Source organism: Hemiscyllium ocellatum, unplaced genomic scaffold (assembly GCF_020745735.1).
Source record: "Hemiscyllium ocellatum isolate sHemOce1 unplaced genomic scaffold, sHemOce1.pat.X.cur. scaffold_2041_pat_ctg1, whole genome shotgun sequence".
Taxonomy (NCBI): domain Eukaryota; kingdom Metazoa; phylum Chordata; class Chondrichthyes; order Orectolobiformes; family Hemiscylliidae; genus Hemiscyllium; species Hemiscyllium ocellatum.
In genome coordinates this window covers 64,487-86,807 of record NW_026867954.1, presented here as the reverse complement: position 1 = coordinate 86,807, position 22,321 = coordinate 64,487, and the positions used below count along the sequence as shown (strand labels likewise).

The 22,321-nt window shown below is 51.2% G+C and overlaps 12 non-coding genes across 12 annotated transcripts; all 12 read right to left on the bottom strand.

Moving 5' to 3' along the window:
• Positions 1 to 44: 44 nt before the first annotated feature.
• Positions 45 to 238, bottom strand: LOC132810949 (U2 spliceosomal RNA). Its single transcript, XR_009643161.1, has one exon. It is a non-coding gene; the product is annotated as a U2 spliceosomal RNA (small nuclear RNA).
• A 1,804-nt stretch (positions 239 to 2,042) lies between these two features.
• LOC132810951 (U2 spliceosomal RNA) lies at positions 2,043 to 2,233 on the bottom strand. The gene has a single exon (XR_009643163.1). It is a non-coding gene; the product is annotated as a U2 spliceosomal RNA (small nuclear RNA).
• A 1,808-nt stretch (positions 2,234 to 4,041) lies between these two features.
• LOC132810944 (U2 spliceosomal RNA) lies at positions 4,042 to 4,233 on the bottom strand. Its single transcript, XR_009643157.1, has one exon. It is a non-coding gene; the product is annotated as a U2 spliceosomal RNA (small nuclear RNA).
• A 1,785-nt stretch (positions 4,234 to 6,018) lies between these two features.
• LOC132810943 (U2 spliceosomal RNA) lies at positions 6,019 to 6,210 on the bottom strand. Its single transcript, XR_009643156.1, has one exon. It is a non-coding gene; the product is annotated as a U2 spliceosomal RNA (small nuclear RNA).
• A 1,810-nt stretch (positions 6,211 to 8,020) lies between these two features.
• LOC132810946 (U2 spliceosomal RNA) lies at positions 8,021 to 8,211 on the bottom strand. Its single transcript, XR_009643159.1, has one exon. It is a non-coding gene; the product is annotated as a U2 spliceosomal RNA (small nuclear RNA).
• Positions 8,212 to 10,008: 1,797 nt separating this feature from the next.
• LOC132810941 (U2 spliceosomal RNA) lies at positions 10,009 to 10,200 on the bottom strand. Its single transcript, XR_009643154.1, has one exon. It is a non-coding gene; the product is annotated as a U2 spliceosomal RNA (small nuclear RNA).
• A 1,787-nt stretch (positions 10,201 to 11,987) lies between these two features.
• Positions 11,988 to 12,179, bottom strand: LOC132810940 (U2 spliceosomal RNA). The gene has a single exon (XR_009643153.1). It is a non-coding gene; the product is annotated as a U2 spliceosomal RNA (small nuclear RNA).
• Positions 12,180 to 13,989: 1,810 nt separating this feature from the next.
• On the bottom strand, positions 13,990 to 14,181 carry LOC132810939 (U2 spliceosomal RNA). Its single transcript, XR_009643152.1, has one exon. It is a non-coding gene; the product is annotated as a U2 spliceosomal RNA (small nuclear RNA).
• A 1,798-nt stretch (positions 14,182 to 15,979) lies between these two features.
• Positions 15,980 to 16,171, bottom strand: LOC132810938 (U2 spliceosomal RNA). Its single transcript, XR_009643151.1, has one exon. It is a non-coding gene; the product is annotated as a U2 spliceosomal RNA (small nuclear RNA).
• Positions 16,172 to 17,969: 1,798 nt separating this feature from the next.
• LOC132810937 (U2 spliceosomal RNA) lies at positions 17,970 to 18,161 on the bottom strand. Its single transcript, XR_009643150.1, has one exon. It is a non-coding gene; the product is annotated as a U2 spliceosomal RNA (small nuclear RNA).
• A 1,817-nt stretch (positions 18,162 to 19,978) lies between these two features.
• LOC132810936 (U2 spliceosomal RNA) lies at positions 19,979 to 20,170 on the bottom strand. The gene has a single exon (XR_009643149.1). It is a non-coding gene; the product is annotated as a U2 spliceosomal RNA (small nuclear RNA).
• A 1,797-nt stretch (positions 20,171 to 21,967) lies between these two features.
• Positions 21,968 to 22,159, bottom strand: LOC132810935 (U2 spliceosomal RNA). Its single transcript, XR_009643148.1, has one exon. It is a non-coding gene; the product is annotated as a U2 spliceosomal RNA (small nuclear RNA).
• Positions 22,160 to 22,321: the final 162 nt, after the last annotated feature.

Genomic DNA, 22,321 nt, shown 5'->3' with positions numbered 1-22,321 from the left:
CAAGAGATTCACATTGCATTCACCTGCTTTTGAACTTGGGTAACGTTGGGTGCACCATTCCTGGAAACACTGCAATACCAGGCTGATACATGGAGAGGACAGAGCAAGCCCTTAAGCCATCTCCCTGCTCCAAAAATCCATTTAATACAAACACTCCCCACCTTCGGGAGATATCAGCGATTTAACTGATAAGAACAGAAACTACACATTATTCCAAGCCAAAAGGCCGAGAGGCGATAGCACATTAATACTCCAACGTGGAGGTCATATTTGCCGACTATCCTTTCCATCAGTTTGATGATAATCAAAGTTCTTTATTCCCTTACCGTCTACCTTCCTTCCAAGATATCCAACCGACCGAAGATCACTCTGCAGCAGTCCGCTGTGCTTTCCCGTGTTTTCTGTTACGTAGCCGCGTAGGTCGCGCTGACGACCAATCAGATGGCACGGGCCCGGAGCCACTGCACGTCAGGTCACTGCAGAGAGGTTTCTCCCGGTGATCGGGACAGCGGCGGCGGCAGGGTCATTCATTTCCCCGGCAGGTCATCTTTTCCCCCGGCATCTACAAGATTCACCAGAATTCCTCAGGCAGCACCTTGCAAACCCATGGCCAACCGCAGCCTCGAAGGATGACGCAGCAGATTCCACGGGAACACCACCATTCGCAAGTTCTCCCCCCCGCGCCGAGGCACTCGCTGTCCTGAATTGCAAATATGTCCTTGTTCCTCCGGTGTTACCGGGTCAAAACGGGAATCCCCGCCCAAACAGCATCGCGGCTACCGACAGCACTTGACTGCAGCGGTTCGAGAAGCAGCTCACCACCAGGCTGATCTCGGCATGGGCGAGAAATGTTGGCCTTGACGGAAAGATCCTATTCATTGCCTCCCCTTGTGTTGGTGTAGCTTGCCCATAAATGCCAATCATCGTTTTCCCTCACGTACAGGATTCGCTCCTCGGCATTCCGCATCAATCCGAAAAGTTGCGAAAAGCGAATTACGTCCGTGCACCCTTTCTTTATCGTCCACTTTCAATATCCTCTCTACTTGTATCCGACTCTCTGTGGAGAATGGGGAGGGAGCTGATCTCCCCGTGTAAACATGTCACGCTGCAAGCGCGCCTCATCATCACCACCAGCAGCTCGATTCGACATCTCCGTTCACATTGCTGCAGATCGCTGACAACATTATAATCCGACCCAGTTGACAAACTGACAACTGTTTCGCTACTTGCACCGCAAATGATGACAAATCGTTCCAAATCGTACGGGTGGCACAGTGGATCAGTGGTTAGTACGGCTGCCTGGTGGCACCAGGGAGCTGAAGCCAGTTCCAGCCTTGGCGATCGTCTGCGTGAATAATCTTTACGTACAGACGTAGCTACTAAAGCAGGTCGCTTCCGTACAGTAGTTTGCGAAGAAACAAACAGAGATGGGGTTTCACTCTATTCAGGAAACAGACCAAAGACATTCTTTCTTGTTCAAGAAAATATTAGGATAAATTTGTTGCCTCGGTTGGGGGGGAGGGGGCGGGGGGTTGGGAAGGGGCTGTGGGGGCTGATCTGATAGCCATTTGACATTGGCTGAGTCATGGGATCCCACAACCTGATTTGACTGTGTTAAAAATCCCACAACACCAGGTTTCAGCCCAACGGGTTCTTTGAAATTACAGCAGTCACCCCACCCCCCCCGCCACCGCCGTACCATCGGTGGGATACGTTCCAAGAACGACCGCAGAAGCCCAAAACGGCAGACAAGGCAAATCCATTCATTCAAATTGGCAAGTTACCTACCTGGCAGGCCCCAGGTTCCAGAATGTTCCCTGTAGCACGTTGGGGTTACCCCTGTCCTGGCTTTCAGCGTGCTGCACCATCATCAGGTAACTGCAGAGCAGGTTCATAAGACAGAAAACCCCGTAACAAAAGACGATAGTTTCCTGCAACTGAAAAGACAATAGATGCAACAATCACTGACTGCCATCAACACGGCAAACTAGCAAAGGCAAGAGATTCACATTGCATTCACCTGCTTTTGAACTTGGGTAAGCGTTGGGTGCACCATTCCTGGAAACACTGCAATACCAGCTGATACATGGAGAGGACAGAGCAAGCCCTTAAGCCATCTCCCTGCTCCAAAAATCCATTTAATACAAACACTCCCACCTTCGGGAGATATCAGCGATTAAACTGATAAGAACAGAAACTACACATATTCCAAGCCAAAAGGCCGAGAAGCGATAGCACATTAATACTCCAACGGTGGAGGTCATATTTGCCGACTATCCTTTCCATCAGTTTGATGATATTCAAAGTTCCTTTATTCCCTTACCGTCTACCTTCCTTCCAAGATATCCAACCAGACCGGAAGATCACTCTGCAGCAGTCGCTGTGCTTTCCCCCCCGTGCTTTTCTGTCCATCTGTTACGTAGCCGCGTAGGTCGCGCTGACGACCAATCAGATGGCACGGGCCGGAGCCACCGCACGTCAGGTCGACTGCAGAGAGGTTTCTCCCGGTGATCCCCGGCGATCGGGTCAGCATTCCCCGGCAGGGTCATTCATTCCCCCGGCATCTACAAGATTCACCAGAATTCCTCAGGCAGCACCTTGCAAACCCATGGCCAACGCAGCCTCGAAGATGACGGCAGCAGATCCACGAACACCACCATTCGCAAGTTCTCCTCCCCCGCCGAGGCACTCGCTGTCCTGAATTGCAAATATGTCCTTGTTCCTCCGGTGTTACCGGGTCAAAATCGGGAATCCCCGCCCAAACAGCATCGCGGGGCTACCGACAGCACTTGACTGCAGCGGTTCGAGAGAGCAGCTCACCACCAGGCTGATCTCGGCATGGGCGAGAAATGTTGGCCTTGACGGAAAGATCCTATTCATTGCCTCCCCTTGTGTTGGTGTAGCTTGCCCATAAATGCCAATCATCGTTCCCTCACGTACAGGATTCGCGCTCCTCGCATTCCGCATCAATCCGAAAAGTTGCGAAAAGCGAATTACGTCCGTGCACCCTTTCTTTATCGTCCACTTTCAATATCCTCTCTACTTGTATCCGACTCTCTGTGGAGAATGGGGGGGGAGCTGATCTCCCCGTGTAAACATGTCACGCTGCAAGCGCGCCTCATCACCACCAGCAGCTCGATTCGACATCTCCGTTCACATTGCTGCAGATCGCTGACAACATTATAATCCGACCCAGTTGACAAACTGACAACTGTTTCGCTACTTGCACCGCAAATGATGACAAATCGTTCCAAATCGTACGGGTGGCACAGTGGATCAGTGGTTAGTACGGCTGCCTGGTGGCACCAGGGAGCTGAAGCCAGTTCCAGCCTTGGGCGATCGTCTGCGTGAATAATCTTTACGTACAGACGTAGCTACTAAAGCAGGTCGCTTCCGTACAGTAGTTTTGCGAAGAAACAAACAGAGATGGGGTTTCACTCTATTCAGGAAACAGACTAAAGACATTTCTTCTTGTTCAAGAAAATATTAGGATAAATTTTGTGCCTCGGGGGTGGGGGGAGGGCGGGGGGGTTGGGAAGGGGCTGTGGGGGCTGATCTGATAGCCATTTGACATTGGCTGAGTCATGGGATCCCACAACCTGATTTGACTGTGTTAAAAATCCCACAACACCAGGTTTCAGCCCAACGGGGTCTTTTTGAAATTACAGCAGTCACCCCACCCCCCGCCACCCCGCCGTACCATCGGTGGATACGTTCCAAGAACGACCGCAGAAGCCCAAAACGGCAGACAAGGCAAAATCCATTCATTCAAATTGGCAAGTTACCTTCCTGGCAGGCCCCTGGTTCCAGAATGTTCCCTGTAGCACGTGGGGTTACCCCTGTCCTGGCTTTCAGCGTGCTGCACCTTCATCAGGTAACTGCAGAGCAGGTTCATAAGACAGAAAACCCGTAACAAAAGACGATAGTTTCCTGCAACTGAAAAGACAATAGATGCAACAATCACTGACTGCCATCAACACGGCAAACTAGCAAAGGCAAGAGATTCACATTGCATTCACCTGCTTTTGAACTTGGGTAAGCGTTGGGTGCACCATTCCTGGAAACACTGCAATACCAGGCTGATACATGGAGAGGACAGAGCAAGCCCTTAAGCCATCTCCCTGCTCCAAAAATCCATTTAATACAAACACTCCCACCTTCGGGAGATATCAGCGATTAAACTGATAAGAACAGAAACTACACATATTCCAAGCCAAAAGGCCGAGAAGCGATAGCACATTAATACTCCAACGGTGGAGGTCATATTTGCCGACTATCCTTTCCATCAGTTTGATGATATTCAAAGTTCCTTTATTCCCTTACCGTCTACCTTCCTTCCAAGATATCCAACCAGACCGGAAGATCACTCTGCAGCAGTCGCTGTGCTTTCCCCGTGCTTTTCTGTCCATCTGTTACGTAGCCGCGTAGGTCGCGCTGACGACCAATCAGATGGCACGGGCCGGAGCCACCGCACGTCAGGTCGACTGCAGAGAGGTTTCTCCCGGTGATCGGGGACAGCGGCGGCGGCAGGGTCATTCATTCCCCCGGCATCTACAAGATTCACCAGAATTCCTCAGGCAGCACCTTGCAAACCCATGGCCAACGCAGCCTCGAAGGATGACGGCAGCAGATCCACGGGAACACCACCATTCGCAAGTTCTCCCCCCCGCCGAGGCACTCGCTGTCCTGAATTGCAAATATGTCCTTGTTCCTCCGGTGTTACCGGGTCAAAATCGGGAATCCCCGCCCAAACAGCATCGCGGGGCTACCGACAGCACTTGGACTGCAGCGGTTCGAGAGAGCAGCTCACCACCAGGCTGATCTCGGCATGGGCGAGAAATGTTGGCCTTGACGGAAAGATCCTATTCATTGCCTCCCCTTGTGTTGGTGTAGCTTGCCCATAAATGCCAATCATCGTTTCCCTCACGTACAGGATTCGCTCCTCGGCATTCCGCATCAATCCGAAAAGTTGCGAAAAGCGAATTACGTCCGTGCACCCTTTCTTTATCGTCCACTTTCAATATCCTCTCTACTTGTATCCGACTCTCTGTGGAGAATGGGGAGGGAGCTGATCTCCCCGTGTAAACATGTCACGCTGCAAGCGCGCCTCATCACCACCAGCAGCTCGATTCGACATCTCCGTTCACATTGCTGCAGATCGCTGACAACATTATAATCCGACCCAGTTGACAAACTGACAACTGTTTCGCTACTTGCACCGCAAATGATGACAAATCGTTCCAAATCGTACGGGTGGCACAGTGGATCAGTGGTTAGTACGGCTGCCTGGTGGCACCAGGGAGCTGAAGCCAGTTCCAGCCTTGGGCGATCGTCTGCGTGAATAATCTTTACGTACAGACGTAGCTACTAAAGCAGGTCGCTTCCGTACAGTAGTTTGCGAAGAAACAAACAGAGATGGGGGTTTCACTCTATTCAGGAAACAGACTAAAGACATTTCTTCCTTGTTCAAGAAAATATTAGGATAAATTTGTTGCCTCGGGGGGGGGGGTTGGGAAGGGGCTGTGGGGGCTGATCTGATAGCCATTTGACATTGGCTGAGTCATGGGATCCCACAACCTGATTTGACTGTGTTAAAAATCCCACAACACCAGGTTTCAGCCCAACGGGGTTCTTTGAAATTACAGCAGTCACCCCACCCCCCGCCACCGCCGTACCATCGGTGGGATACGTTCCAAGAACGACCGCAGAAGCCCAAAACGGCAGACAAGGGCAAATCCATTCATTCAAATTGGCAAGTTACCTTCCTGGCAGGCCCCTGGTTCCAGAATGTTCCCTGTAGCACGTTGGGGTTACCCCTGTCCTGGCTTTCAGCGTGCTGCACCTTCATCAGGTAACTGCAGAGCAGGTTCATAAGACAGAAAACCCGTAACAAAAGACGATAGTTTCCTGCAACTGAAAAGACAATAGATGCAACAATCACTGACTGCCATCAACACGGCAAACTAGCAAAGGCAAGAGATTCACATTGCATTCACCTGCTTTTGAACTTGGGTAAGCGTTGGGTGCACCATTCCTGGAAACACTGCAATACCAGGCTGATACATGGAGAGGACAGAGCAAGCCCTTAAGCCATCTCCCTGCTCCAAAAATCCATTTAATACAAACACTCCCACCTTCGGGAGATATCAGCGATTAAACTGATAAGAACAGAAACTACACATATTCCAAGCCAAAAGGCCGAGAAGCGATAGCACATTAATACTCCAACGGTGGAGGTCATATTTGCCGACTATCCTTTCCATCAGTTTGATGATATTCAAAGTTCCTTTATTCCCTTACCGTCTACCTTCCTTCCAAGATATCCAACCAGACCGGAAGATCACTCTGCAGCAGTCGCTGTGCTTTACCCGTGCTTTTCTGTTACGTAGCCGCGTAGGTCGCGCAGACGACCAATCAGATGGCACGGGCCGGAGCCACCGCACGTCAGGTCGACTGCAGAGAGGTTTCTCCCGGTGATCGGGGACAGCGGCGGCGGCAGGGTCATTCATTCCCCGCAGGGTCATTCATTCCCCCGCATCTACAAGATTCACCAGAATTCCTCAGGCAGCACCTTGCAAACCCATGGCCAACGCAGCCTCGAAGGATGACGGCAGCAGATCCACGGGAACACCACCATTCGCAAGTTCTCCCCCCGCCCGAGGCACTCGCTGTCCTGAATTGCAAATATGTCCTTGTTCCTCCGGTGTTACCGGGTCAAAATCGGGAATCCCCGCCCAAACAGCATCGCGGGGCTACCGACAGCACTTGGACTGCAGCGGTTCGAGAGAGCAGCTCACCACCAGGCTGATCTCGGCATGGGCGAGAAATGTTGGCCTTGACGGAAAGATCCTATTCATTGCCTCCCCTTGTGTTGGTGTAGCTTGCCCATAAATGCCAATCATCGTTTCCCTCACGTACAGGATTCGCTCCTCGGCATTCCGCATCAATCCGAAAAGTTGCGAAAAGCGAATTACGTCCGTGCACCCTTTCTTTATCGTCCACTTTCAATATCCTCTCTACTTGTATCCGACTCTCTGTGGAGAATGGGGAGGGAGCTGATCTCCCCGTGTAAACATGTCACGCTGCAAGCGCGCCTCATCACCACCACAGCTCGATTCGACATCTCCGTTCACATTGCTGCAGATCGCTGACAACATTATAATCCGACCCAGTTGACAAACTGACAACTGTTTCGCTACTTGCACCGCAAATGATGACAAATCGTTCCAAATCGTACGGGTGGCACAGTGGATCAGTGGTTAGTACGGCTGCCTGGTGGCACCAGGGAGCTGAAGCCAGTTCCAGCCTTGGGCGATCGTCTGCGTGAATAATCTTTACGTACAGACGTAGCTACTAAAGCAGGTCGCTTCCGTACAGTAGTTTGCGAAGAAACAAACAGAGATGGGGGTTTCACTCTATTCAGGAAACAGACCAAAGACATTTCTTTCTTGTTCAAGAAAATATTAGGATAAATTTGTTGCCTCGGGGGTGGGGGGGAGGCGGGGGGGTTGGGAAGGGGCTGTGGGGGCTGATCTGATAGCCATTTGACATTGGCTGAGTCATGGGATCCCACAACCTGATTTGACTGTGTTAAAAATCCCACAACACCAGGTTTCAGCCCAACGGGGTTCTTTGAAATTACAGCAGTCACCCCACCCCCCGCCACCACCGCCGTACCATCGGTGGGATACGTTCCAAGAACGACCGCAGAAGCCCAAAACGGCAGACAAGGGCAAATCCATTCATTCAAATTGGCAAGTTACCTTCCTGGCAGGCCCCTGGTTCCAGAATGTTCCCTGTAGCACGTTGGGGTTACCCCTGTCCTGGCTTTCAGCGTGCTGCACCTTCATCAGGTAACTGCAGAGCAGGTTCATAAGACAGAAAACCCGTAACAAAAGACGATAGTTTCCTGCAACTGAAAAGACAATAGATGCAACAATCACTGACTGCCATCAACACGGCAAACTAGCAAAGGCAAGAGATTCACATTGCATTCACCTGCTTTTGAACTTGGGTAAGCGTTGGGTGCACCATTCCTGGAAACACTGCAATACCAGGCTGATACATGGAGAGGACAGAGCAAGCCCTTAAGCCATCTCCCTGCTCCAAAAATCCATTTAATACAAACACTCCCACCTTCGGAGATATCAGCGATTAAACTGATAAGAACAGAAACTACACATATTCCAAGCCAAAAGGCCGAGAAGCGATAGCACATTAATACTCCAACGGTGGAGGTCATATTTGCCGACTATCCTTTCCATCAGTTTGATGATATTCAAAGTTCCTTTATTCCCTTACCGTCTACCTTCCTTCCAAGATATCCAACCAGACCGGAAGATCACTCTGCAGCAGTCGCTGTGCTTTCCCCGTGCTTTTCTGTCCATCTGTTACGTAGCCGCGTAGGTCGCGCTGACGACCAATCAGATGGCACGGGCCGGAGCCACCGCACGTCAGGTCGACTGCAGAGAGGTTTCTCCCGGTGATCGGGGACAGCGGCGGCGGCAGGGTCATTCATTCCCCCGGCATCTACAAGATTCACCAGAATTCCTCAGGCAGCACCTTGCAAACCCATGGCCAACGCAGCCTCGAAGGATGACGGCAGCAGATCCACGGGAACACCACCATTCGCAAGTTCTCCCCCCCCGCCGAGGCACTCGCTGTCCTGAATTGCAAATATGTCCTTGTTCCTCCGGTGTTACCGGGTCAAAATCGGGAATCCCCGCCCAAACAGCATCGCGGGGCTACCGACAGCACTTGGACTGCAGCGGTTCGAGAGAGCAGCTCACCACCAGGCTGATCTCGGCATGGGCGAGAAATGTTGGCCTTGACGGAAAGATCCTATTCATTGCCTCCCCTTGTGTTGGTGTAGCTTGCCCATAAATGCCAATCATCGTTTCCCTCACGTACAGGATTCGCTCCTCGGCATTCCGCATCAATCCGAAAAGTTGCGAAAAGCGAATTACGTCCGTGCACCCTTTCTTTATCGTCCACTTTCAATATCCTCTCTACTTGTATCCGACTCTCTGTGGAGAATGGGGAGGGAGCTGATCTCCCCGTGTAAACATGTCACGCTGCAAGCGCGCCTCATCACCACCAGCAGCTCGATTCGACATCTCCGTTCACATTGCTGCAGATCGCTGACAACATTATAATCCGACCCAGTTGACAAACTGACAACTGTTTCGCTACTTGCACCGCAAATGATGACAAATCGTTCCAAATCGTACGGGTGGCACAGTGGATCAGTGGTTAGTACGGCTGCCTGGTGGCACCAGGGAGCTGAAGCCAGTTCCAGCCTTGGGCGATCGTCTGCGTGAATAATCTTTACGTACAGACGTAGCTACTAAAGCAGGTCGCTTCCGTACAGTAGTTTGCGAAGAAACAAACAGAGATGGGGTTTCACTCTATTCAGGAAACAGACTAAAGACATTTCTTCCTTGTTCAAGAAAATATTAGGATAAATTTGTTGCCTCGGGGGTGGGGGGGAGGCGGGGGGGTTGGGAAGGGCTGTGGGGGCTGATCTGATAGCCATTTGACATTGGCTGAGTCATGGGATCCCACAACCTGATTTGACTGTGTTAAAAATCCCACAACACCAGGTTTCAGCCCAACGGGGTTCTTTGAAATTACAGCAGTCACCCCACCCCCCGCCACCGCCGTACCATCGGTGGGATACGTTCCAAGAACGACCGCAGAAGCCCAAAACGGCAGACAAGGGCAAATCCATTCATTCAAATTGGCAAGTTACCTTCCTGGCAGGCCCCTGGTTCCAGAATGTTCCCTGTAGCACGTTGGGGTTACCCCTGTCCTGGCTTTCAGCGTGCTGCACCTTCATCAGGTAACTGCAGAGCAGGTTCATAAGACAGAAAACCCGTAACAAAAGACGATAGTTTCCTGCAACTGAAAAGACAATAGATGCAACAATCACTGACTGCCATCAACACGGCAAACTAGCAAAGGCAAGAGATTCACATTGCATTCACCTGCTTTTGAACTTGGGTAAGCGTTGGGTGCACCATTCCTGGAAACACTGCAATACCAGGCTGATACATGGAGAGGACAGAGCAAGCCCTTAAGCCATCTCCCTGCTCCAAAAATCCATTTAATACAAACACTCCCACCTTCGGGAGATATCAGCGATTAAACTGATAAGAACAGAAACTACACATATTCCAAGCCAAAAGGCCGAGAAGCGATAGCACATTAATACTCCAACGGTGGAGGTCATATTTGCCGACTATCCTTTCCATCAGTTTGATGATATTCAAAGTTCCTTTATTCCCTTACCGTCTACCTTCCTTCCAAGATATCCAACCAGACCGGAAGATCACTCTGCAGCAGTCGCTGTGCTTTCCCCGTGCTTTTCTGTCCATCTGTTACGTAGCCGCGTAGGTCGCGCTGACGACCAATCAGATGGCACGGGCCGGAGCCACCGCACGTCAGGTCGACTGCAGAGAGGTTTCTCCCGGTGATCGGGGACAGCGGCGGCGGCAGGGTCATTCATTCCCCCGGCATCTACAAGATTCACCAGAATTCCTCAGGCAGCACCTTGCAAACCCATGGCCAACGCAGCCTCGAAGGATGACGGCAGCAGATCCACGGGAACACCACCATTCGCAAGTTCTCCCCCCCGCCGAGGCACTCGCTGTCCTGAATTGCAAATATGTCCTGTGTTCCTCCGGTGTTACCGGGTCAAAATCGGGAATCCCCGCCCAAACAGCATCGCGGGGCTACCGACAGCACTTGGACTGCAGCGGTTCGAGAGAGCAGCTCACCACCAGGCTGATCTCGGCATGGGCGAGAAATGTTGGCCTTGACGGAAAGATCCTATTCATTGCCTCCCCTTGTGTTGGTGTAGCTTGCCCATAAATGCCAATCATCGTTTCCCTCACGTACAGGATTCGCTCCTCGGCATTCCGCATCAATCCGAAAAGTTGCGAAAAGCGAATTACGTCCGTGCACCCTTTCTTTATCGTCCACTTTCAATATCCTCTCTACTTGTATCCGACTCTCTGTGGAGAATGGGGAGGGAGCTGATCTCCCCGTGTAAACATGTCACGCTGCAAGCGCGCCTCATCACCACCAGCAGCTCGATTCGACATCTCCGTTCACATTGCTGCAGATCGCTGACAACATTATAATCCGACCCAGTTGACAAACTGACAACTGTTTCGCTACTTGCACCGCAAATGATGACAAATCGTTCCAAATCGTACGGGTGGCACAGTGGATCAGTGGTTAGTACGGCTGCCTGGTGGCACCAGGGAGCTGAAGCCAGTTCCAGCCTTGGGCGATCGTCTGCGTGAATAATCTTTACGTACAGACGTAGCTACTAAAGCAGGTCGCTTCCGTACAGTAGTTTGCGAAGAAACAAACAGAGATGGGGGTTTCACTCTATTCAGGAAACAGACTAAAGACATTTCTTCCTTGTTCAAGAAAATATTAGGATAAATTTGTTGCCTCGGGGGTGGGGGGTTGGGAAGGGGCTGTGGGGGCTGATCTGATAGCCATTTGACATTGGCTGAGTCATGGGATCCCACAACCTGATTTGACTGTGTTAAAAATCCCACAACACCAGGTTTCAGCCCAACGGGGTTCTTTGAAATTACAGCAGTCACCCCACCCCCCGCCACCGCCGTACCATCGGTGGGATACGTTCCAAGAACGACCGCAGAAGCCCAAAACGGCAGACAAGGGCAAATCCATTCATTCAAATTGGCAAGTTACCTTCCTGGCAGGCCCCTGGTTCCAGAATGTTCCCTGTAGCACGTTGGGGTTACCCCTGTCCTGGCTTTCAGCGTGCTGCACCTTCATCAGGTAACTGCAGAGCAGGTTCATAAGACAGAAAACCCGTAACAAAAGACGATAGTTTCCTGCAACTGAAAAGACAATAGATGCAACAATCACTGACTGCCATCAACACGGCAAACTAGCAAAGGCAAGAGATTCACATTGCATTCACCTGCTTTTGAACTTGGGTAAGCGTTGGGTGCACCATTCCTGGAAACACTGCAATACCAGGCTGATACATGGAGAGGACAGAGCAAGCCCTTAAGCCATCTCCCTGCTCCAAAAATCCATTTAATACAAACACTCCCACCTTCGGGAGATATCAGCGATTAAACTGATAAGAACAGAAACTACACATATTCCAAGCCAAAAGGCCGAGAAGCGATAGCACATTAATACTCCAACGGTGGAGGTCATATTTGCCGACTATCCTTTCCATCAGTTTGATGATATTCAAAGTTCCTTTATTCCCTTACCGTCTACCTTCCTTCCAAGATATCCAACCAGACCGGAAGATCACTCTGCAGCAGTCGCTGTGCTTTCCCCGTGGTTTTCTGTTACGTAGCCGCGTAGGTCGCGCTGACGACCAATCAGATGGCACGGGCCGGAGCCACCGCACGTCAGGTCGACTGCAGAGAGGTTTCTCCCGGTGATCGGGGACAGCGGCGGCGGCAGGGTCATTCATTCCCCGGCAGGGTCATTCATTCCCCGGCATCTACAAGATTCACCAGAATTCCTCAGGCAGCACCTTGCAAACCCATGGCCAACGCAGCCTCGAAGGATGACGGCAGCAGATCCACGGGAACACCACCATTCGCAAGTTCTCCCCCCCGCCGAGGCACTCGCTGTCCTGAATTGCAAATATGTCCTTGTTCCTCCGGTGTTACCGGGTCAAAATCGGGAATCCCCGCCCAAACAGCATCGCGGGGCTACCGACAGCACTTGGACTGCAGCGGTTCGAGAGAGCAGCTCACCACCAGGCTGATCTCGGCATGGGCGAGAAATGTTGGCCTTGACGGAAAGATCCTATTCATTGCCTCCCCTTGTGTTGGTGTAGCTTGCCCATAAATGCCAATCATCGTTTCCCTCACGTACAGGATTCGCTCCTCGGCATTCCGCATCAATCCGAAAAGTTGCGAAAAGCGAATTACGTCCGTGCACCCTTTCTTTATCGTCCACTTTCAATATCCTCTCTACTTGTATCCGACTCTCTGTGGAGAATGGGGAGGGAGCTGATCTCCCCGTGTAAACATGTCACGCTGCAAGCGCGCCTCATCACCACCAGCAGCTCGATTCGACATCTCCGTTCACATTGCTGCAGATCGCTGACAACATTATAATCCGACCCAGTTGACAAACTGACAACTGTTTCGCTACTTGCACCGCAAATGATGACAAATCGTTCCAAATCGTACGGGTGGCACAGTGGATCAGTGGTTAGTACGGCTGCCTGGTGGCACCAGGGAGCTGAAGCCAGTTCCAGCCTTGGGCGATCGTCTGCGTGAATAATCTTTACGTACAGACGTAGCTACTAAAGCAGGTCGCTTCCGTACAGTAGTTTGCGAAGAAACAAACAGAGATGGGGGTTTCACTCTATTCAGGAAACAGACCAAAGACATTTCTTTCTTGTTCAAGAAAATATTAGGATAAATTTGTTGCCTCGGGGTTGGGGGGGAGGCGGGGGGGGTTGGGAAGGGGCTGTGGGGGCTGATCTGATAGCCATTTGACATTGGCTGAGTCATGGGATCCCACAACCTGATTTGACTGTGTTAAAAATCCCACAACACCAGGTTTCAGCCCAACGGGGTTCTTTGAAATTACAGCAGTCACCCCACCCCCCGCCACCGCCGTACCATCGGTGGGATACGTTCCAAGAACGACCGCAGAAGCCCAAAACGGCAGACAAGGGCAAATCCATTCATTCAAATTGGCAAGTTACCTTCCTGGCAGGCCCCTGGTTCCAGAATGTTCCCTGTAGCACGTTGGGGTTACCCCTGTCCTGGCTTTCAGCGTGCTGCACCTTCATCAGGTAACTGCAGAGCAGGTTCATAAGACAGAAAACCCGTAACAAAAGACGATAGTTTCCTGCAACTGAAAAGACAATAGATGCAACAATCACTGACTGCCATCAACACGGCAAACTAGCAAAGGCAAGAGATTCACATTGCATTCACCTGCTTTTGAACTTGGGTAAGCGTTGGGTGCACCATTCCTGGAAACACTGCAATACCAGGCTGATACATGGAGAGGACAGAGCAAGCCCTTAAGCCATCTCCCTGCTCCAAAAATCCATTTAATACAAACACTCCCACCTTCGGGAGATATCAGCGATTAAACTGATAAGAACAGAAACTACACATATTCCAAGCCAAAAGGCCGAGAAGCGATAGCACATTAATACTCCAACGGTGGAGGTCATATTTGCCGACTATCCTTTCCATCAGTTTGATGATATTCAAAGTTCCTTTATTCCCTTACCGTCTACCTTCCTTCCAAGATATCCAACCAGACCGGAAGATCACTCTGCAGCAGTCGCTGTGCTTTCCCCGTGCTTTTCTGTCCATCTGTTACGTAGCCGCGTAGGTCGCGCTGACGACCAATCAGATGGCACGGGCCGGAGCCACCGCACGTCAGGTCGACTGCAGAGAGGTTTCTCCCGGTGATCGGGGACAGCGGCGGCGGCAGGGTCATTCATTCCCCCGGCATCTACAAGATTCACCAGAATTCCTCAGGCAGCACCTTGCAAACCCATGGCCAACGCAGCCTCGAAGGATGACGGCAGCAGATCCACGGGAACACCACCATTCGCAAGTTCTCCCCCCCGCCGAGGCACTCGCTGTCCTGAATTGCAAATATGTCCTTGTTCCTCCGGTGTTACCGGGTCAAAATCGGGAATCCCCGCCCAAACAGCATCGCGGGGCTACCGACAGCACTTGGACTGCAGCGGTTCGAGAGAGCAGCTCACCACCAGGCTGATCTCGGCATGGGCGAGAAATGTTGGCCTTGACGGAAAGATCCTATTCATTGCCTCCCCTTGTGTTGGTGTAGCTTGCCCATAAATGCCAATCATCGTTTCCCTCACGTACAGGATTCGCTCCTCGGCATTCCGCATCAATCCGAAAAGTTGCGAAAAGCGAATTACGTCCGTGCACCCTTTCTTTATCGTCCACTTTCAATATCCTCTCTACTTGTATCCGACTCTCTGTGGAGAATGGGGAGGGAGCTGATCTCCCCGTGTAAACATGTCACGCTGCAAGCGCGCCTCATCACCACCAGCAGCTCGATTCGACATCTCCGTTCACATTGCTGCAGATCGCTGACAACATTATAATCCGACCCAGTTGACAAACTGACAACTGTTTCGCTACTTGCACCGCAAATGATGACAAATCGTTCCAAATCGTACGGGTGGCACAGTGGATCAGTGGTTAGTACGGCTGCCTGGTGGCACCAGGGAGCTGAAGCCAGTTCCAGCCTTGGGCGATCGTCTGCGTGAATAATCTTTACGTACAGACGTAGCTACTAAAGCAGGTCGCTTCCGTACAGTAGTTTGCGAAGAAACAAACAGAGATGGGGGTTTCACTCTATTCAGGAAACAGACTAAAGACATTTCTTTCTTGTTCAAGAAAATATTAGGATAAATTTGTTGCCTCGGGGTGGGGGGGGAGGCGGGGGGGTTGGGAAGGGGCTGTGGGGGCTGATCTGATAGCCATTTGACATTGGCTGAGTCATGGGATCCCACAACCTGATTTGACTGTGTTAAAAATCCCACAACACCAGGTTTCAGCCCAACGGGGTTCTTTGAAATTACAGCAGTCACCCCACCCCCCGCCACCGCCGTACCATCGGTGGGATACGTTCCAAGAACGACCGCAGAAGCCCAAAACGGCAGACAAGGGCAAATCCATTCATTCAAATTGGCAAGTTACCTTCCTGGCAGGCCCCTGGTTCCAGAATGTTCCCTGTAGCACGTTGGGGTTACCCCTGTCCTGGCTTTCAGCGTGCTGCACCTTCATCAGGTAACTGCAGAGCAGGTTCATAAGACAGAAAACCCGTAACAAAAGACGATAGTTTCCTGCAACTGAAAAGACAATAGATGCAACAATCACTGACTGCCATCAACACGGCAAACTAGCAAAGGCAAGAGATTCACATTGCATTCACCTGCTTTTGAACTTGGGTAAGCGTTGGGTGCACCATTCCTGGAAACACTGCAATACCAGGCTGATACATGGAGAGGACAGAGCAAGCCCTTAAGCCATCTCCCTGCTCCAAAAATCCATTTAATACAAACACTCCCACCTTCGGGAGATATCAGCGATTAAACTGATAAGAACAGAAACTACACATATTCCAAGCCAAAAGGCCGAGAAGCGATAGCACATTAATACTCCAACGGTGGAGGTCATATTTGCCGACTATCCTTTCCATCAGTTTGATGATATTCAAAGTTCCTTTATTCCCTTACCGTCTACCTTCCTTCCAAGATATCCAACCAGACCGGAAGATCACTCTGCAGCAGTCGCTGTGCTTTCCCCGTGCTTTTCTGTCCATCTGTTACGTAGCCGCGTAGGTCGCGCTGACGACCAATCAGATGGCACGGGCCGGAGCCACCGCACGTCAGGTCGACTGCAGAGAGGTTTCTCCCGGTGATCGGGGACAGCGGCGGCGGCAGGGTCATTCATTCCCCCGGCATCTACAAGATTCACCAGAATTCCTCAGGCAGCACCTTGCAAACCCATGGCCAACGCAGCCTCGAAGGATGACGGCAGCAGATCCACGGGAACACCACCATTCGCAAGTTCTCCCCCCCGCCGAGGCACTCGCTGTCCTGAATTGCAAATATGTCCTTGTTCCTCCGGTGTTACCGGGTCAAAATCGGGAATCCCCGCCCAAACAGCATCGCGGGGCTACCGACAGCACTTGGACTGCAGCGGTTCGAGAGAGCAGCTCACCACCAGGCTGATCTCGGCATGGGCGAGAAATGTTGGCCTTGACGGAAAGATCCTATTCATTGCCTCCCCTTGTGTTGGTGTAGCTTGCCCATAAATGCCAATCATCGTTTCCCTCACGTACAGGATTCGCTCCTCGGCATTCCGCATCAATCCGAAAAGTTGCGAAAAGCGAATTACGTCCGTGCACCCTTTCTTTATCGTCCACTTTCAATATCCTCTCTACTTGTATCCGACTCTCTGTGGAGAATGGGGAGGGAGCTGATCTCCCCGTGTAAACATGTCACGCTGCAAGCGCGCCTCATCACCACCAGCAGCTCGATTCGACATCTCCGTTCACATTGCTGCAGATCGCTGACAACATTATAATCCGACCCAGTTGACAAACTGACAACTGTTTCGCTACTTGCACCGCAAATGATGACAAATCGTTCCAAATCGTACGGGTGGCACAGTGGATCAGTGGTTAGTACGGCTGCCTGGTGGCACCAGGGAGCTGAAGCCAGTTCCAGCCTTGGGCGATCGTCTGCGTGAATAATCTTTACGTACAGACGTAGCTACTAAAGCAGGTCGCTTCCGTACAGTAGTTTGCGAAGAAACAAACAGAGATGGGGGTTTCACTCTATTCAGGAAACAGACTAAAGACATTTCTTTCTTGTTCAAGAAAATATTAGGATAAATTTGTTGCCTCGGGGGTGGGGGGGGGGCGGGGGGGTTGGGAAGGGGCTGTGGGGGCTGATCTGATAGCCATTTGACATTGGCTGAGTCATGGGATCCCACAACCTGATTTGACTGTGTTAAAAATCCCACAACACCAGGTTTCAGCCCAACGGGGTTCTTTGAAATTACAGCAGTCACCCCACCCCCCGCCACCGCCGTACCATCGGTGGGATACGTTCCAAGAACGACCGCAGAAGCCCAAAACGGCAGACAAGGGCAAATCCATTCATTCAAATTGGCAAGTTACCTTCCTGGCAGGCCCCTGGTTCCAGAATGTTCCCTGTAGCACGTTGGGGTTACCCCTGTCCTGGCTTTCAGCGTGCTGCACCTTCATCAGGTAACTGCAGAGCAGGTTCATAAGACAGAAAACCCGTAACAAAAGACGATAGTTTCCTGCAACTGAAAAGACAATAGATGCAACAATCACTGACTGCCATCAACACGGCAAACTAGCAAAGGCAAGAGATTCACATTGCATTCACCTGCTTTTGAACTTGGGTAAGCGTTGGGTGCACCATTCCTGGAAACACTGCAATACCAGGCTGATACATGGAGAGGACAGAGCAAGCCCTTAAGCCATCTCCCTGCTCCAAAAATCCATTTAATACAAACACTCCCACCTTCGGGAGATATCAGCGATTAAACTGATAAGAACAGAAACTACACATATTCCAAGCCAAAAGGCCGAGAAGCGATAGCACATTAATACTCCAACGGTGGAGGTCATATTTGCCGACTATCCTTTCCATCAGTTTGATGATATTCAAAGTTCCTTTATTCCCTTACCGTCTACCTTCCTTCCAAGATATCCAACCAGACCGGAAGATCACTCTGCAGCAGTCGCTGTGCTTTCCCCGTGCTTTTCTTCCATCTGTTACGTAGCCGCGTAGGTCGCGCTGACGACCAATCAGATGGCACGGGCCGGAGCCACCGCACGTCAGGTCGACTGCAGAGAGGTTTCTCCCGGTGATCGGGGACAGCGGCGGCGGCAGGGTCATTCATTCCCCCGGCAGGGTCATTCATTCCCCCGGCATCTACAAGATTCACCAGAATTCCTCAGGCAGCACCTTGCAAACCCATGGCCAACGCAGCCTCGAAGGATGACGGCAGCAGATCCACGGGAACACCACCATTCGCAAGTTCTCCCCCCGCCGAGGCACTCGCTGTCCTGAATTGCAAATATGTCCTTGTTCCTCCGGTGTTACCGGGTCAAAATCGGGAATCCCCGCCCAAACAGCATCGCGGGGCTACCGACAGCACTTGGACTGCAGCGGTTCGAGAGAGCAGCTCACCACCAGGCTGATCTCGGCATGGGCGAGAAATGTTGGCCTTGACGGAAAGATCCTATTCATTGCCTCCCCTTGTGTTGGTGTAGCTTGCCCATAAATGCCAATCATCGTTTCCCTCACGTACAGGATTCGCTCCTCGGCATTCCGCATCAATCCGAAAAGTTGCGAAAAGCGAATTACGTCCGTGCACCCTTTCTTTATCGTCCACTTTCAATATCCTCTCTACTTGTATCCGACTCTCTGTGGAGAATGGGGAGGGAGCTGATCTCCCCGTGTAAACATGTCACGCTGCAAGCGCGCCTCATCACCACCAGCAGCTCGATTCGACATCTCCGTTCACATTGCTGCAGATCGCTGACAACATTATAATCCGACCCAGTTGACAAACTGACAACTGTTTCGCTACTTGCACCGCAAATGATGACAAATCGTTCCAAATCGTACGGGTGGCACAGTGGATCAGTGGTTAGTACGGCTGCCTGGTGGCACCAGGGAGCTGAAGCCAGTTCCAGCCTTGGGCGATCGTCTGCGTGAATAATCTTTACGTACAGACGTAGCTACTAAAGCAGGTCGCTTCCGTACAGTAGTTTGCGAAGAAACAAACAGAGATGGGGGTTTCACTCTATTCAGGAAACAGACCAAAGACATTTCTTTCTTGTTCAAGAAAATATTAGGATAAATTTGTTGCCTCGGGGTTGGGGGGGAGGCGGGGGGGTTGGGAAGGGGCTGTGGGGGCTGATCTGATAGCCATTTGACATTGGCTGAGTCATGGGATCCCACAACCTGATTTGACTGTGTTAAAAATCCCACAACACCAGGTTTCAGCCCAACGGGGTTCTTTGAAATTACAGCAGTCACCCCACCCCCCGCCACCGCCGTACCATCGGTGGGATACGTTCCAAGAACGACCGCAGAAGCCCAAAACGGCAGACAAGGGCAAATCCATTCATTCAAATTGGCAAGTTACCTTCCTGGCAGGCCCCTGGTTCCAGAATGTTCCCTGTAGCACGTTGGGGTTACCCCTGTCCTGGCTTTCAGCGTGCTGCACCTTCATCAGGTAACTGCAGAGCAGGTTCATAAGACAGAAAACCCGTAACAAAAGACGATAGTTTCCTGCAACTGAAAAGACAATAGATGCAACAATCACTGACTGCCATCAACACGGCAAACTAGCAAAGGCAAGAGATTCACATTGCATTCACCTGCTTTTGAACTTGGGTAAGCGTTGGGTGCACCATTCCTGGAAACACTGCAATACCAGGCTGATACATGGAGAGGACAGAGCAAGCCCTTAAGCCATCTCCCTGCTCCAAAAATCCATTTAATACAAACACTCCCACCTTCGGGAGATATCAGCGATTAAACTGATAAGAACAGAAACTACACATATTCCAAGCCAAAAGGCCGAGAAGCGATAGCACATTAATACTCCAACGGTGGAGGTCATATTTGCCGACTATCCTTTCCATCAGTTTGATGATATTCAAAGTTCCTTTATTCCCTTACCGTCTACCTTCCTTCCAAGATATCCAACCAGACCGGAAGATCACTCTGCAGCAGTCGCTGTGCTTTCCCCGTGCTTTTCTCTCCATCTGTTACGTAGCCGCGTAGGTCGCGCTGACGACCAATCAGATGGCACGGGCCGGAGCCACCGCACGTCAGGTCGACTGCAGAGAGGTTTCTCCCGGTGATCGGGGACAGCGGCGGCGGCAGGGTCATTCATTCCCCCGGCATCTACAAGATTCACCAGAATTCCTCAGGCAGCACCTTGCAAACCCATGGCCAACGCAGCCTCGAAGGATGACGGCAGCAGATCCACGGGAACACCACCATTCGCAAGTTCTCCCCCCCCCCGAGACACTCGCTGTCCTGAATTGCAAATATGTCCTTGTTCCTCCGGTGTTACCGGGTCAAAATCGGGAATCCCCGCCCAAACAGCATCGCGGGGCTACCGACAGCACTTGGACTGCAGCGGTTCGAGAGAGCAGCTCACCACCAGGCTGATCTCGGCATGGGCGAGAAATGTTGGCCTTGACGGAAAGATCCTATTCATTGCCTCCCCTTGTGTTGGTGTAGCTTGCCCATAAATGCCAATCATCGTTTCCCTCACGTACAGGATTCGCTCCTCGGCATTCCGCATCAATCCGAAAAGTTGCGAAAAGCGAATTACGTCCGTGCACCCTTTCTTTATCGTCCACTTTCAATATCCTCTCTACTTGTATCCGACTCTCTGTGGAGAATGGGGAGGGAGCTGATCTCCCCGTGTAAACATGTCACGCTGCAAGCGCGCCTCATCACCACCAGCAGCTCGATTCGACATCTCCGTTCACATTGCTGCAGATCGCTGACAACATTATAATCCGACCCAGTTGACAAACTGACAACTGTTTCGCTACTTGCACCGCAAATGATGACAAATCGTTCCAAATCGTACGGGTGGCACAGTGGATCAGTGGTTAGTACGGCTGCCTGGTGGCACCAGGGAGCTGAAGCCAGTTCCAGCCTTGGGCGATCGTCTGCGTGAATAATCTTTACGTACAGACGTAGCTACTAAAGCAGGTCGCTTCCGTACAGTAGTTTGCGAAGAAACAAACAGAGATGGGGGTTTCACTCTATTCAGGAAACAGACTAAAGACATTTCTTTCTTGTTCAAGAAAATATTAGGATAAATTTGTTGCCTCGGGGTGGGGGGGGGGCGGGGGGGTTGGGAAGGGGCTGTGGGGGCTGATCTGATAGCCATTTGACATTGGCTGAGTCATGGGATCCCACAACCTGATTTGACTGTGTTAAAAATCCCACAACACCAGGTTTCAGCCCAACGGGGTTCTTTGAAATTACAGCAGTCACCCCACCCCCCGCCACCGCCGTACCATCGGTGGGATACGTTCCAAGAACGACCGCAGAAGCCCAAAACGGCAGACAAGGGCAAATCCATTCATTCAAATTGGCAAGTTACCTTCCTGGCAGGCCCCTGGTTCCAGAATGTTCCCTGTAGCACGTTGGGGTTACCCCTGTCCTGGCTTTCAGCGTGCTGCACCTTCATCAGGTAACTGCAGAGCAGGTTCATAAGACAGAAAACCCGTAACAAAAGACGATAGTTTCCTGCAACTGAAAAGACAATAGATGCAACAATCACTGACTGCCATCAACACGGCAAACTAGCAAAGGCAAGAGATTCACATTGCATTCACCTGCTTTTGAACTTGGGTAAGCGTTGGGTGCACCATTCCTGGAAACACTGCAATACCAGGCTGATACATGGAGAGGACAGAGCAAGCCCTTAAGCCATCTCCCTGCTCCAAAAATCCATTTAATACAAACACTCCCACCTTCGGGAGATATCAGCGATTAAACTGATAAGAACAGAAACTACACATATTCCAAGCCAAAAGGCCGAGAAGCGATAGCACATTAATACTCCAACGGTGGAGGTCATATTTGCCGACTATCCTTTCCATCAGTTTGATGATATTCAAAGTTCCTTTATTCCCTTACCGTCTACCTTCCTTCCAAGATATCCAACCAGACCGGAAGATCACTCTGCAGCAGTCGCTGTGCTTTCCCCGT